This window comes from Hydra viridissima, unplaced genomic scaffold, assembly GCF_058129835.1.
Source record: "Hydra viridissima isolate aposymbiotic clone 2 unplaced genomic scaffold, HvirCarnegie_v1 scaffold_13, whole genome shotgun sequence".
In the NCBI taxonomy this organism is placed as follows: domain Eukaryota; kingdom Metazoa; phylum Cnidaria; class Hydrozoa; order Anthoathecata; family Hydridae; genus Hydra; species Hydra viridissima.
Window position 1 is genome coordinate 8,324,901 of NW_028324312.1, and position 16,876 is coordinate 8,341,776.

Genomic DNA, 16,876 nt, shown 5'->3' on the forward strand with positions numbered 1-16,876 from the left:
GCCCCTTAATAGTTAAGATATATTACATAAAGAATCATAGTAAGATAAATAATCATTGTTAAGATAATATTATAATTGAAGTAAGTATATAAAATAGTTATATATACATTTTTATTAGATAAAGTAAAAAGGATTTAATGTAGAAAAGATTTTTTTAACTTTTTAAATTGTTTATATTTTCTTTGTCTAAAGTTTTCTTTTGGCAGTTTTGTTTTTACTGGCAAAAAGTAACCCATAATATGGGTTATGGTCGGACTGTTACTTAATTCATAACATTTTATTTCTTATAAGGAAAATCGGGCTATGGATGTCACTTAAATTTATACCAATTCTATTTCCACAAAATGGTTATTTCGACTTTTGCTATTAACTATTTTTGTTCTTTTTTAGAAAACTTAGAAAGATAAATTAAACTTTAGTGCCAACACTGACAAGGCATGTCACATGTTTTTGTATGTAAAGGTTAAACGTTGTTATGAGGATTACAGTTATTATGAAAATAAAAAGAAGGTAAAAAGTATTGTTTGTAAATATATATTTTGTATCTTTTTAAATTTTCTGGCATCATTTTTAAGATTTTTATATGCACACTTATAGCTCTTTTATCAATGTGTTTTTATAATAATGTAAAGTGTTTTATTATTGTTTGTGTAAGTGTTGATATGTGTTACATAATTGTTTTAAAAATGTGTTTAAATATGTATATGAGGTATATATATTTAACCTTATATACATATTTAAACACATTTATTGTGTTTATAGTTGGTACATGTGTTTATATTAAGTTGTTTCCGTGTTTTCAAAGTGCTGTGACTTGGTAAACGTGTAGATCAAGATTTGTCAACTTTGCCAGCCAAGTGATGTACTTTTAACAGAGGGTTACACGATGGTGTTTAGTGTCAAACTGTAACTGCTTTAGGTCTAGCTGTTTTCAAGCCTTTATTATTAAAGGTTATTCTAAAAATACATAATAATGTATTTTAATAACATTTTGCGTAATGTTGTTACTTAAGTTTTGTTATATATGAATGTTATCTTATTTAAGTTATTATATACATATATTATATTAACTTATGGTATGTGCTATTGTTGTGTTGTTGCTGTAATGTTTTTTTGTTATCTTTCGAGTTAGTAGACATTTGGCTTATCTTCATGTTGGTGTCAATTGTTGAAAATGGTTAATAGGTAGATTTATTAAAAATCAATAATCTAAAAGCCAATACAAATTATTTTGCCATATATACAGTTTGATTTATCTCAATATGATTTTTCGTTTTTAGCGCTGTCTACTTCATGATTTTGCTATAAATATTCTGGAATCATGATGTTCCAGCATGAATTATTTTGTAAAAGATAACTTAAGATATTAATATTTTACAACTTCTTCATTACAGCTTTTCTCTATAAGGTAAATGGACTTTCATTTTTTGTACGTAATGTTTTTTTATTTATTTACTTATTCTTTACATTTTTTATTTTAGATTTATCAGATGATATATTTATGTGGTATAGAAGAACAAAATATTGTAAAGATTTGTGAATTTTTTAAAAACGTTTACTAATATTTTTTTTTTGAAGAAATACGATTTAAGTGTGCAAAAAAGGATTTACAACTTTTTTTTCTTTAATTTTTCTTTGTTAGCAATATGTTTATTATGGAATTGGATGTTTTTGATAACCTTTTTTATTATTATTTGCTAAGCTAATATTTTTTCAAATACCTCCTATGTGATATATATTTTTTTAAAGTGATAAGGTTATTGCATAATTTATTTTAAATGACAATCTGTTACATTTAAAAATTATTTATTTGTGCTATTTAGAGAAGAGAAAAAGTTTTATAGGAAAGACCGCAATTTTCAGGATTCCTTTAACATTTTTTATTACTACTTTCAGTTAAAAGTGAAGTTTAAATGGATGATATTAGGCTTGAAGCAGATATAATGTAAGAAAACGGAAATGTTTACAGTCAAGTTCATCGTCGCAGAAATTAAAGAGATAAGCTTAGGCGAGATTAAATTAATTATTGACAAAAAGTTAGAAATACTGCTTGGCAAGAGAGAGATAATAAAGTTATTAGTTACATTATTTAAGTGACTTTATTTTTAAAAAGTTAAATAGATATTTTAACGTCTATACATTTAAATGCTTTTATTATTAGAAAAAGAAGTGAAGACTGAAATAAGTCAGTGTCTTAGATATTTGTTAATAGGAATTTGTCTATTTGTACTGTAAGTGGAAATTTAAAACTTCAATTACTTCAGCTTTATTTTGTTTTCTCTTTTAGGAGAGTTGGAAAAAAAACTAAGTATAAATTATATGATTAGTATAGTTAAATGAAGCATTTATATCTGTACCTCGAAAGTCCAAGGTCGGTTGTCACATTAGAAATTTTCCAGGAAATAATAAAATAATTAGTCTTTAATAGCTTATTCTTGATGGTTAAATTTGTGTTATTTTTTTCGGGTTTTATTTCATTTGTCTTGAAGCACAAATAAAATTTTGACAAATAAAAAGTTAAATGAAAAAGTGAAAAGTCTTTTCTGGACAACAGACGTTCCTCTTTTCAACATTGTGGGGACACCAGACCCTTTATATTGGCATAACTTTGTTTCACGTTGTCGTAGGACAACAGTCTTTATACCTCTGTAAATAATGAAAAAACTAAAAAAGGTCTGATACATAACTCATTTTCACAAAAAACTGGACAACCGAACTTCGTCTTCTGAGATATAGTTATCAAGATTTAAAGTTCATTTTAGTTTATACTTTTGGTTTAGTTTAAAGTCAATTTTAGTTTACTTTTTGTTTGTTTTAGCTTCAGTTATCTTTTTTTTCACTTTAGACAACTTTATGGAGGAAATGAAGGGAACAGTGTCTGGTAGAAGCATAACTGGTAGGACTGTGTTTTAAATTTTATATATTTTTTCTGGAGAAATATGTGCTAAAGGTGAAAGAATTATTTTAATATAAATATAAAATTGACATTTTTAAACTTCGCATTTTACTAATATTTTTATTAAAATTAAATTTTTCACAAAATTAACCCTTTTTAATATACTCTCATTTTTTTTTTAAATATTTTTAGCATCTCTTCATCCGGTGAGAATGGTGAGATAATGCTTTATATTTTAATTTAAAAAATTGCAAATATTTTTAACTATTATATGCTTCTATTTGTAATTTTAGAGCCGTTAACATTCGAGCAATATAGAAGATATCGCTCCCAACACCCAGGGCCTCTTTCGAAGTGGTCCTTCAATAAACGGTGTAGTAGTGGCGGTATGGATGAGCCATCCTTTAACACCGAAGAAAAAACAGCAACCAAAAGGTTGTAAATGTCTTCTATCAGTGAAGATTTTTATAACTATTTTGTTGCTGCTTTTTCTTCACTGATTGATTTTTTTTTTAATATTGTAATTTTAAGGAGTATTGTTTAAAAAAAATTACACCCTTTAAAATTTAAGTGTATTTTGAATGAGTGTGTGGCTATTGTTGAAAAAGATATGTGCTGACCATTAGCTATTTCTGACGCTTTTAAGTGAATTTTTTTTTCATTTGACGATGCTAACATATTTTGGAAAGTAAAAAGACCTACAACTTATATGTTTAATGATGATATTGAGAAATTTTATTCCTATATTTATGGATTTTTGTCTGAAAATGTTTTGCCAGAAATGTTAAGTGGAGATGTAACTTTAGTAAACATTCTTATAATTAAAGTTGTAAATCATCTTGCTTTTCACCTCTCTGAAAAAAATATCCCTTCTGAATGTCCTTTAAAAACTAATTCTGTTAACTAACTTTCTGAAAGAGAAGTAAAATATTTGCAGTACCTAAGAGGGTATATTATTTATAAACTTTATTGTAAATATCAGTTCAGCAAAAACTACTGCAGTCAGTTTAGCAAACAGTGTATAGCAATTTTACTAGCATGTAAAACAGATTCTGATAATACTCAGCCCCTTATTGATGCACGTGACAGAGGGGATTGTGGAAAACAAATAAAACAATGTAACAAGTTTTCTTTAAGTGTAAGAACATTTTTCGTGAAAAAACTGCCCAATTTTCTACAAAAATTATTACTACAGATTTACTAGAACTTATGTTGGAGAGCTCTGTCATAAAGTGTTTTCAAACCTTATGTTATGAAATCGATTCAAAAGTGGATAAAGAGATCAGCTCTAATTTGTTAGAGAAAATCTTGACATTATTTATACATGTGCGTACATTTTCATTTGCTTAAGACTTAACAGAAAAGCAAAAATTGTCAAAAAAAAACTTTAAAAAAGCATTCAATACGAAAAGAGATAAAAAAAAAAACAGTCAAAAACCCTTTGTAAAGATAGAAATATTTTATACAATAAAATTTTATAAAATTTCAAATTTTAAAGTGTTTTTTTATTTTTAAATTTTTAATAATAAAGTTGTAAAAATAACTTTAAAAAAACGCTATTTATTTGTGTTAACTATCTGCTTTCGTTTTGACAATTAGGAACTACTTATGTCACTGAATTTGTTATGGGAATGTACATTACCAGCAAATGGTCTTTTTAAAAACAAGGATTTAATGACGTTATCATTATCTCCTACATCTCGTACAGATGGATTTTCTCGCCGCCTACCTATTAGTCGTTGTCTGCCAAAATAATTTTTTAGGTCATCCTGACAAAATCTTTCTGAAAGTATATATTTCACTCCATTTTCTAACAGAAACTTTACTACTTCTTTAAATGAATGTACGGTTATTTTTAGTCCCTCGTAAGTTTGCCAAGATACAAACATTTTTGATTTTGAATTAGCATTATAATGTTTTGCCCTTGTTTCTATTGAGTCTTTCCATAAACGAAAATATTCAAGAAATTCATCTAACCAAAGATATCTTTCGTCAGTAAGAGATTCATATGGTTTTAAAAATTGCTTTTTTTTCTGTGATCAAATTTCGAACATTTAAACAATCAAAAAATTTATTGATCATTAAACAAAAAGTGGATACACCTGCCGCTTCTAGTGGCCCAAAATTTGCCAAAACACTAGCAACAGTCTCACTCATTATAAGTGCTGCAAGACTTACTTTCATAACAGAATATGGTCTTAGATTTATATGTTCATTTGTAAGCTTTGGTAAAAATTTTAAACTACTTTCTAGTTTCTGTTCAAAAATTTGCTGAATGTGTGACCAAAGAAGAAAAAAATCATTATTCCACATCAATGTTGTTGAATGTCTTGATCAAGAATGAAATAAACAGTTTCTTGCTGTTTTTATAAGATGTGGGACATCTGCAAAAAAATAAATGTCGCTTTGATTTTTGGAAAAAATATTTTTTGTGTGATAAATTACATCTTTCTCAGAACAACCTCGAAGCAATTTGTGCATTTTAAAAAATTGAGGATTTGATGAAACAGCATCTGATGTTTTGGAAATAACATGCAAGTTTATTAACTACAGATAACAAACTGCCTTCCAAAAAATTGGCATTATTTGATGAGCAAGTATACCTGTTGTAGCAAATGATGCAAAACTAAAAGAAAGAGGATTGACAATACTTTTTACAAGAAACACTAAAATGTATGTCGCAATAGCTTCTATATTTTTATGTGTTCCATAGTTGATATTATTATCTCCCAAATCAATAACACCAATAAGTTCACCAGAATATTTGTCCCACGCAAGATCTTCTTGGATTTTCATTTCATCAAAAATAATGCCTACAAATCGTTTTGGTTCTGTAAAATTTCTAGTCTTTAACTTGAGATCATTTATAATGGCAGGAATAAAACCTCTAGTCGTATGAATATAATGTTTATATTCTCTCAGTGTTCGCACACTGGGAAGTACTAAAATACCATTACCAGTTTTTTATCATAACGAAGATCAGTATATGCAGATAAAGATTTAGCTGATAAATTTGAGCAAAATTTGATAATCATTGGGTGATTTTTCACATTGTTGGAACAGCAGTTTTAAATAAATTTTTGTTGTTCTGACCAAAAAAAGCTTCATAAAATTTGGAACTTTATCCTGGTCACAACCTGAAAATAACTCTTTAAAATCTTCACTGAATTGTGAGTGGGCAGTTTCACTGTAGTTTTCTATAGCAGATCGCATATTTAAAAGTGCTTGCTCAAGCTGTTTTTTAGACGATTATTTTGTAAAGTTAATTTAATCCTATTAGGAGATATAAACTTAATAGGGGCATTTAATTTGGGGGTTTATTTAAAACATAATTTATTTTTTTCTTCTGCAAATACTTTTTGAACACAAGAACAACAAGCTGCCCATGTATCCATATCATCATTACTTAAAAGAAGGATCCACATCCGCATACTTTTTATTTTAATTATACAGGCGTTTTTTTAAAAGGGTATTAGTTAAGGTCTCGCAACTTTAAATTGTGGAAAACAGCTATTATAAATTAGGTAACAGACCGACCATAGCCCGTGTTACGGGTTGCTTTTTGCTAGAATTTCATGAAAAGCATTACATTTGAATATTTATTAGTATTAAAGTCACGAACATCTTTCATAAATGAATTATTTTTATTAAAACTTCATTTGTAAAATCTTTTTTTGTGTACTTATCATTTATTGGAATACTTGATGTGTAATGTAATGAAGGGAATCAGCTATAATGATATTTAGTTTTATTCATTTTAGTAAAAATGACTCAAAAACCCAATTTTAAAAAGGCAATAGACAAATATGTGATGTGTGTATTTTTGGAAAATGTAAATAGTGCTTTTGCATAACGATATACAGTTGTCTCAGAGATGGATTGAGGATGAACTTAAGTTGCTATGGTGGCCAATGGGGTTAATGTTACAAATAAAAAGTCAATCAACCCGAATAAAGATACCTGGAAAAAGTATGATTTAAAAGAAGTTGTTATTGAAGGTCAGTAATGAAATAATATTTTTCAATCTGAATATTGGATTAAATGTGCAAGTTCACAAATATATTGTTTTCTATTTTTGTGACTTGTTATAGGTGAGGAGAGTGCTAGCCATGAATTTTTTATGCATACAAGTTCTTCAGGAAGCGACGTAAAAAATAAGAAAAGTTGAAGAATTTGACTTTTCTAAAGGTATATTTCAGTTGTGGCGACTTTTTTTATCATTTTTGTCAAAAAATTCATTATTATCTATTTTCTGTTGTTTTCTTTTATAAAATAACCATACCATAATTTACATTACAACTTTATATGCATATGCTTAACCATAATTTAAACTGTAAATAACCTTGCTTAATATTTTAATTCTTTTCATTATTCTGTGTTTAGGTAAAAGTGTTCCAAGCAAACCAACATTTTCAATAATGGAAGTGATAGAGAAAGCTAAAAAGGTTCAAGAATTATTTCACATCCACCTCAGCAATCTCCTTTACCAATACATTATTCACCTGCTCATCTTCATTATTCAGAATCTCCAGATACCTATGTATTATTTATCTAGTGCATCTCATTATCTCATTATCCATTGAAACGTACATCTAAGACTAAAAGTTATAATAAAATTTAACTACCTGTTCCAAGGCAATCTATACTCAACATAAATTCTTATGACCTGTTTGGTTTGGAACTACCTATTGTACCAAAAAACATTATGTGCTAAGTTGAGCTAAAGTGTATTTCACAGAATTAAAGAAGCAAAACTATTAGTTTACTAACAATAGTAACTATCGCATTAAACTAATGGCGTCTTCAACTAAAAATTAAACTTGAAATTGAAATAAAAGGTGAAAAACTAAATGTTTGACAATCATCAAACTTTTTCTATTTATAAAAAAAATACGTAAATAAATAAACAACGAATCTAAAATCTAACATAAATAAATAGAAACCATAATACATTTTGGTTTACTTATTTTTTAGTTGATAATTGTTTAAATATTTTATATATAAAAAATTTATTGACAATACAACTGAAAAATTTAAATAAAACTTATAAAATACAAATTAAATCTTTTACAATTAAATCTCTTAAAGCAATTAAAATGTCAAACTTCAAAATAAGTTTTAAAATTAAAATTAAAATTTTATTTTTTTGCCCAAAAAGTCTACATATTTTAAATATTTTAAGTTTTTATTCAATATTTTATTAAACTTGAAGAGGTGATTTTTTTTAGAACTCCAAAAACTAGTACTTCGCTTGTTTCTCAAGAAAAGCTGTTGCAAATGTGACAATAAAACGTCAGAAAATGTAAACGTAACCATTTTCGAAAAGATTGAGTCCCTTGAAGAATTTTATGAACTTGAAACCAGATAAAAAGACAACAGGGAACACAGTAAATTGGTAACTTGTATTTATAATTTCTATTTTAAAGTTTGTCTGTTTGATAAAATGCTTTTTAAGTTCATTATTTCCTTTATGAACCTATTTAAACTGCTCTCACATTTTACTAGAATATGGTGTAAAAGGTAAATTCCTAATTACAAATGGAGAACTATCTTAGTGATGGATCGGCCTTCACATTATTTAGAGTTTTTCAAAGTCTTGTATTTTTTCTTAAACTATATTGTCTCATTCGAACATACACTTATCACTAGACTTCTCTTTATGTTTTAGCTGTCACCTCAAGAAAGCAGGTGGAAAAACTGTTAAAGAAAGTACAAAATATCTTATGGTTTTTGTTTAGCTTTTGTTTAGGATAATCAAGCCGTTTAAATTAAATTACAGTAAAGTCTAGCAGAAGGATAGTTATTTAGAAAAACAAACAATTTAATATTCACCCTTTGAGCACGGGGAGCCACGATCGTGGCTATACCGACAGAGCACGTAGAGCCACGATCGTGGCTTTAAAAGTGTTGTTCAGAACTATGAATTTTTCAGCAAAAATACCGCTGTTCATAAATTTAAAATGGTACCATTGAATAGAACACATTTTTTCTATCTTTTGGCATATTGTTTTTGTATATTTTGTATTAAAGATGAGTGACAGCGAAGAAAGTTTTACAGAAGAAAGTTTTACAAGCGAAGAATATTTAAGTAGCAGTGATGATAGTTTATTTGATGAAGGCATAATATTTTTTATTGAAAAATTGAATACAATATTATTTAAATTAAATATATCACCAAATGTAAGCACTTGAAGTTTTTATTTTTTATGTAGACTCCAGTTCTGATGATGATGCTGGTGTTGATGATGTTTTAGATTTGTGGCTTCCTGTTGTAGGAGATGACAATGGCCCTAATGTTTTTACTTTTACTTTATACCAGGACCCAAACATACTATTTCACCAGAGTCAAAGCCCAATGACTATGTCGACTTATTTTTCACAATAGAATTTTTGGAAAATTTAGTAAATTATACCCACCAGTATGCTGATGGATGGATACAAAGCAATTAACAATATTTGAGGTCCCCTCGTTTGTCAATAGGTCACGTATGGATAAAACAAGGAAAAAGAAATCTTTAAATAAAAGCATTCCTTGGTGTTGTTATTAATATGGGTCTCATCAAGAAAGCAAGTATTAAACTATATTGGGATATTAGTCATCCTTGTGCTTCCACTCCCTGGTTTGTTACTCACTTCAATCGTGACCGTTTTCAACTTTTGTTCAAGTTTATTCACTTTACTGATATCTCAATCCCGAATCGACAACAACTAAATAAGACTTATAAAGTTCAGTATTTAGTTGAACATTTTAACAAAAAGTTTCTGTATTTTTATATTCTTCAAAAAGATATTTCTATAGATGAGAGCATGATTGGTTACAAGGGAAAGACACCACATCTTCGCCAATATATGCCAAACAAGCGTCATTCTCAGTTTGGAATAAAATTATGGTGTGTTTCAGACAGCACTAATGGTTATTTGTCTCTGTTTGAAATATAGAAGGGAGGAATCGATCCAGATGGCCATGGTTTGACTTACAACTTGGTTTTTCGTCTTTTGCGTCAAACCAACCTCCTCCATCAAGGTTATCATCACTTAGGTATTGATAACTATTATACTTCTCCACAACTGCTATTGGAACTATATCTACATCAAACCACAACAACAGGCACAGTGAGAGTAAACAGAAAAGGTCTGCCAGACCTTTTCTGTTTACTCTCACTGTGCCTGTTGCTGTGGTTTGATGTAGATATAGTTCCAAAAACAAAGAAGTTTGCCTGTTGCTGTGGTTTGATGTAGATATAGTTCCAAAGACAAAGAAGTTTGCCAATATAGAAAAGGTCCTTTGTTATGTGTTGCTTACCGAGATGGTAAAAAAAACAACCTGTATTACTGTCTACTATTGCCAAAGCAGGTTTCACTGAATTGCGTAACAGAAGAGGTAGTTTAGTTATGAAGCCAAATGTTGTTGCCCTTTATAATCGAACCATGGGAGATGTAGATTTGGGAGATGCACAGCTCTATGTGTACCTGTCAGAGCGTAAGACAATAAAGTGGACTATAAAAGTTGTCTTTTCTTTATTTGGAAGGGCTATTCTAAACAGCTACCTATTGTATAAGATTAACACTAATGAACGTAAGCCCTATTATGCTTTAATAATTCATAAAATTTTCATAAATTAGAAGTTTCATTAATAGTGTTCAAAAGACGCGGTATAATGTAATCAAAATATTTCAAACTCAACTCTCATATTTTTATTATACCCAATTTATTCTACTTAACTGGGAGTAATAGATATTTTATCTGACCTCCAAAATCCTATTAACAATTATTTTATAACGGATCAATTATAAGTAGTTTTTGGGGGTCAAATTAACATTCTCTATTTTAATAAAGGTAATTATAATTATTTGAATTTATCATCTTAAATTTGTTAAGCTTGTTAATTATGTTGTAATGTTGTCATACACTTCAACCAGTAAATCGAAAGTATATAATATGTATATTTGCAGTTGTATACTTGTAAATATAACTGTAAATATTACGTGTAAGGTTTCCCTACACATAATTAAATAAGAATTTTGAATAAGTTTTCTCCTTACCTTTCTTCTGTGTGGCTAAGGCGACTCACCAATGTCTTGTTATTTTATGCAATTACATTTTCTGTTGGTTTTAAACAGAAATTTAAATTTCATTTTATTAGATGACTCGCGCGCTGATGCATATATAGATGGAAGCAGAGTGGATGCTGTAAAATTCCCCGTGGTTCACCAGTTTATTCAAAGCTCCACCAAGCCACAGTGACAGCTACAGGAACATCAAATGTTTTTCAGAAGTCGAAAAGATGTTGTTGTTATTCATTATATGGGAAACCACCACCTTGCGGTCCTTGTGCCACATGGTAATCTTTTGATAATGTCATTTAATAGCAAATCAATCTTATGTTTGTTTAAAAAATATTTTTTATAATTTCCGAATATCTAACAATAGTATGTTTTATTGCATTTTAGGAAACTCTAAAAAATCTATTAATTTCCTTCCAACAGCTTCAACGTTGCAAAGTGCTATTGTCGAATCCAAGAATTATAAAGAAATGCTTATTGATGTCAAAGATGAACAGATACAGTTTCAGTCTAGAAATCCACGACAATTTAAGTATATAAAGAGTCTTGAAGCAGCAAGTAAAAGACTTAGTATTGACTCTTTTGTAACTCATACCATGCCGGGATTTGTGTGGACAATATCCACTTACCCTGACTTGGTAAAATCATTTGGAATACAGAAATCCATAGACCAACTTGTGATGTGTTTTCAAGTATTTCTTTCATATGATACAACTTTTAATTTAGGGGATTTTTATCAATTTTAGTGCCACAAATAAGTTATTTTGTGGAAAAACCATGTATGCCTATAGCATTTTTATTACACGATAGAAAGTTTGATTTAGTCCACAAACATTTTTTTAAAACACTTAAAACAAAACTCCCAATTCTAAATACTGTTGTTATTGTAACAGATGGAGAGACTGGTCTGAGCAAGTCTATTGAAAAGGTGTTACCAAGGTAGAATGTAGTAACTTGCTCTAACCATAATTTTTCAGATATTGAGATATGGTTGAAGACACGCAATGCTGGGAAAGAAGAAATAAGTGTATATAAATTGCAAATCCAGGAACTTTTACAATGTGAAAGTGAAAGCAAGCTTCAAATGAAAATTAATACATTGAGGTTTTCTTGGAGTGAGGCCTTTGTCATTTATTTTGAAAACCACTTGAGCGCTCGTATTTACATAGCTTTTATTGGACATTTGAGGTCTGTTGGTTTGATAGAAGGTTTAGTTACAAACAATATATCTGAATCATTAAATGCTGTGATAAAGAAGTTCCAGGATTGGGAGGAGGCACGAGTTGATGCAATGCTTGTAGCAATGCATCGTTTGCAAACTTTTTATCTTACAGAAATCGAGCGCAGCTTCAGTGGCTTTGGGCCTTACACTCTCAATGAAAATAGTCACCTGTCTAGTATGTATTTAAATGTTTTTTACTTATGAGTTTTGCGGTTACTTATTGTTGTTTTATTTTGCATTATTTGGTAATTTTAATTTTTTTGGTGCTTCGGGCTCCCCTCCCCAATAGATGTCATGCCATGGCCCATGGTTAGAGAATTTAGTTTAATATAATATTTCACATTATATTTATTATCATATTCTACACAGCATATGCATTTTCATCAGTGTTATAATAATCTTTAATTATTCTCTTTTTCAGTTAACATTGATGAAACACCTAAAATGGAGGATCCCGAACTCGTAATAGCAGAGTTGCAAGCAGCAGCTAATGTATCATTGAAGCAACTTGTACCACCATCAATTATTGTTATTTCTAACATGCTGAAAGTGGTTCACAATCCAAGCATCAAAGTCTTTACTGTCTCTGGACCGGATGGCAATGCGCATGTGGTGAAGTTATTTCCAAAAGAATGTTGCACATGCTCTTCTTCAACTACCTGTTGTCATTTACTGGCAGTTAAACGGAGTATAGGTGTTGAGTGTAGCGAAAGGAGAGTTCTGAATTTGACCAAGCTACGACGCAATTCACGGTAATTTTATTGATTTTTGTTACAGGTTTATTTAAATGGTAATTTTTTTTGGTTATATTCTAGCTTTACTGAAAACATATTTTTTTAAAATAATCTATCTATAAAATCTATTAACATAACATAAAAGAACTCATTTTTTTAGAAAAAAAGGTGACAAAAAATCAGGAAGGAAGAAGACAGGAACGGGAGTTATTAACTTTATCCCTGCACCGGATGCAATTGATGCAATGGCAAATCTTGACAGAAATTGTTTAGATGACTCTTCCATGATACAAAATAGTGACTTAGGAGTGTCACCAACTTTAATTGGTATTGATTGTTCACACACTGATAATATTGCTACAGCAACCCCATTACCTCAATCCAAAGTGTAAATTGCTTTTTAAGTTTACTATTTTTACATTTATTATATTCTTATTCTTTTTTTTACATTTTAAGTGTAATCCCTAATTTTGAGGTGTTATTCTTAACATATTTAATGTATTTCTATTAAATATGTTATGGTATTTAAGAAAGCAAAAACAATTACATTTTGCTGATGCATATGTACCAACGAAAAGACAACCCACAGATTCTTTAGTTGCATCTGATTGTCAGTCGTTACTTTGTTTAGATGTGAAACCAGTTGTTAATGTTGAATTGGAGGGTATTGTAAGTGATGCAATTTTTGTTTATTTATTTTTAAGTTCTGAGTATTTTTAGGTTTATTTTCATCAACTAGAAAGCAGTAACTTAAATTAACTAAATGTTGCACATAGAGTTTGTGTGTTGATTACTGTGTATGTGTTTGATAGATTTGAGCGTTGACCCTAAACGCCAGAAGGGAATGAAGGTTTTTTTTTTGTCACAGCGTAATAGTATTTTGAAAATTCTAGTTGTTATACTAAGGGGGTAAGAAGTGCACCAGATAAGAATAATGTTCAGACCCGTACCATGAAAATTTTTGAGGGGAAAAAATAGCAGTTAAGAATAGCAAACATACATCTTGCTTGATTGTTATATCATAGTTTGCATAAGACTAAGGTCAATTGTTAAAAAACAGGGGTTGGTCGCACCCGACGTTTCCTCTCCCCCTCGGTATGGGCATGGGATTTCAATCCATAACATACAAATAAATACTTTTTTTCTAGGTTCCATTTAATGTAGACGATTGGCTTCAGTTCAATACAATAAGTCTTAACATTTCTGATCGAAGTCTAATCACAAGTCCAGGCGGTCCTCTTAATGACAAAGTTATTTATGCTGCAATTATTTTGTGTAAACACCAGCTTCCTGATGTTGACGGTTTACAAGACCCAATTCTGTGTTTTGCAGGTCAGTGTAATAGTGTTCCGTTTTCAAGTAGGGGTTTTGTTCAAATTTTATATGACGAAACCAAAGGACATTGGATAACTGTTGCCAACCAGCATTGCAAAGATGGTAAAATTAACATTAACTGCAGTTTACAATTAATTCCCAGCAAAGAGTGTACACAATCGATTTCACAATTTGCTCGTATACAGTATGCAGTTATGGAGCTCTATATTAACAATGTATCTCGCCAAAAAGACCTTCTTTGTGGGTTTTACGCAATTGCAAATTGTGTTTCTTTGTGCTTAGGTAAAGATCCTTGCAATTTTACATACAAAGAGTCAGTAATGCGTCAACATTTATCAGCGTGTCTTAAAAATAAGCATATTTCTCAGTATCCTGTTTAGAGTTTTAGAACTGTTCGGAAGAGTGTAATTCGTATTTCAAGAAACGCCTTGTTTTGTGTTTGTCGCACTATTTTTATGTCTTCTGATTCGATGGTCCAGTGTGCATTGTGCAACGAGTGGTTTCATTCATCTTGTGTAGGTTTATCAGAGTTACTTTTTATCGAGTACAAGAGAGATAAACGCAAAATTTACAAATGTGCCAAATGTATATAGGAAATATTTGCTAATCATTCTTTATTGTAACTTTTGTTTGAGATTTTTTTATTTATTTTCATTGTTTGTACCAAATAAAATATTTATATTAAAAATATTTTCTCATTTTTTTATTTGTAGGGTTACGATTATTTAACACATTTGCAATTTTACGAGTCTAGTGTGCATTAATTAGTTTACGAGTCTCCTGGCAGATCATTGTATGATAGATCACATATTTATTACATAGAGTTCGGCAGATCACATATATATTACATAGAGTTCGGTAGATCATATAAATAATACATAGAATTCGCAGACCACATATATTTCACATATATATTATATAGAGTTCGGCAGATCACATATATAATACATAGAATTCGGCAGATCACATTTATATTACATATTGTTCGGCAGATCACATATATATCACCTAGAGTTTGGCAGATCACATATATATTATATAGAGTTTGGCAGATCACAGATATATATATATATATATATATATATATATATATATATATATATATATATATATATATATATATATATATATATATATATTAGGGCGTTCCGTAATTCAATGGAGAAAATTTTTTTTTCGATTTTTTCTGCTCCCTGGCAATTTTCCCATTTCTGTTGTTTATATAAACATATTGTTAAATTTTTTTAAGCCTGAATTGAAGTTTAGGGTTGCCACCGTGCGCTAGAATTAATAGAATTTATGTATTTTTATGGTTTTTTACCATATAAAAGCCTATATTTAATGTAATTTTTTATAATACACATTTTAAGTTGGTAAACACTAAACAAACATATATATCTACAGAATTTATGATAAGTTGAATATATATATATTATATTGTTAGTGAATTGTATAGTAATTAACAGGATTGTATGTGGCAAAATCGCGTTATAACATGAATTGACATCTTAACTCAATCCCCTCGTGCTACACTCCATTGAAAAGTTGATTGTAGTTGAGTGTGGGTGTTTTATTGCATTGTTCAGGTTTTTGATGTATCCTTTTAAATTATAGTTGGTAGCCTTTTGTTAGCAAATACTTTTACGTTGTTGAATCCAAAAATGGGTTTAATGTTACGTTTGTTTCCTTTGGATGGGTTTAGTTTTATCTTAATATAGTTTAAACAACTACCTAATATGAATATAATTTATATGTGTTATATAAATATTATAATATAAATGAATAAAACATATATATACCTTAACTATATTGTAAGTATATGATTGGTGATTGCTTTACACATGGCTGAATCAACAATATCAAGAAGACAACAGTCACAAAATAATTGGTTGATAGGAAATTCTATTGATGCTCTGAGCCAAACAATTAGTCGTACTAATGGGGATGTGCTATTTTATTTACCATGTTGCCACCATATCTTTGAGATTATTTTGTCGTCCGTATGGAAACACTTGTTTGGCCGAACGACAGGCCCGACCAATATAGAATTTCTAAAGTTAAAGAACTCTTGGGACACAATCCCTCAAAATAATGACAATTTTAAATTGCTGGACGTAAATGAACATTCGTTGAAATCCACAAAAGAAGATATGATTAATTTTCTTAAACTGTCCCTTCAAGAACATACATTTATAAGAGATGATTATAGGGAATGCATTTATGTCACGTTGTTACTCCTTGGTGAGAAAAATGTGAAAAAGGAAGAACAATGGCTTACGTCAGGAGCTTTCCATCACGCTAGATGGATGGCAAACATTCTATATGCAGCTAAAATGTATGCATTCAGTGAGTACTTAGGTTATGATAAAAATATGATTCAGAAACTGCATCGCTTTTGCCTATTTACAAGCTTATTCTATGTAAAACTTTGGTTGACATCTTCAAACGCCATAGATGCTCCTATCAACTTACCAACATTTTCTTTTATAATGGAAATACATATTTTTACAATTTATACAGTTTTTGTTTTATTATAAGTTTTCTTTTGTAAATTTTATCTCGCATTTCCAAGTCTAAATATGTTTTAGTGAATTTGAATCTAATATAGAAACATTTTAATTTAAT

The 16,876-nt window shown here is 29.4% G+C and overlaps 2 long non-coding RNA genes and 1 pseudogene across 3 annotated transcripts in view; 2 read left to right on the top strand and 1 right to left on the bottom strand.

Annotated features, from left to right (window-relative positions):
* Positions 1 to 16,876, bottom strand: part of LOC149880299 (uncharacterized) — a 158,079-nt gene that overhangs the window by 94,939 nt on the left and 46,264 nt on the right. The window lies entirely within an intron of this gene.
* The window catches only part of LOC149880300 (uncharacterized), a 193,895-nt gene that overhangs the window by 75,294 nt on the left and 101,725 nt on the right, over positions 1 to 16,876 (top strand). The gene's annotated exons all lie outside the window — the stretch shown is intronic.
* LOC149880305 (uncharacterized) lies at positions 11,348 to 14,938 on the top strand (annotated as a pseudogene). Its single transcript, XR_016446312.1, has 5 exons — positions 11,348 to 12,357; positions 12,604 to 12,934; positions 13,077 to 13,304; positions 13,447 to 13,585; positions 14,065 to 14,938. The product of XR_016446312.1 is annotated as an uncharacterized LOC149880305 (transcript).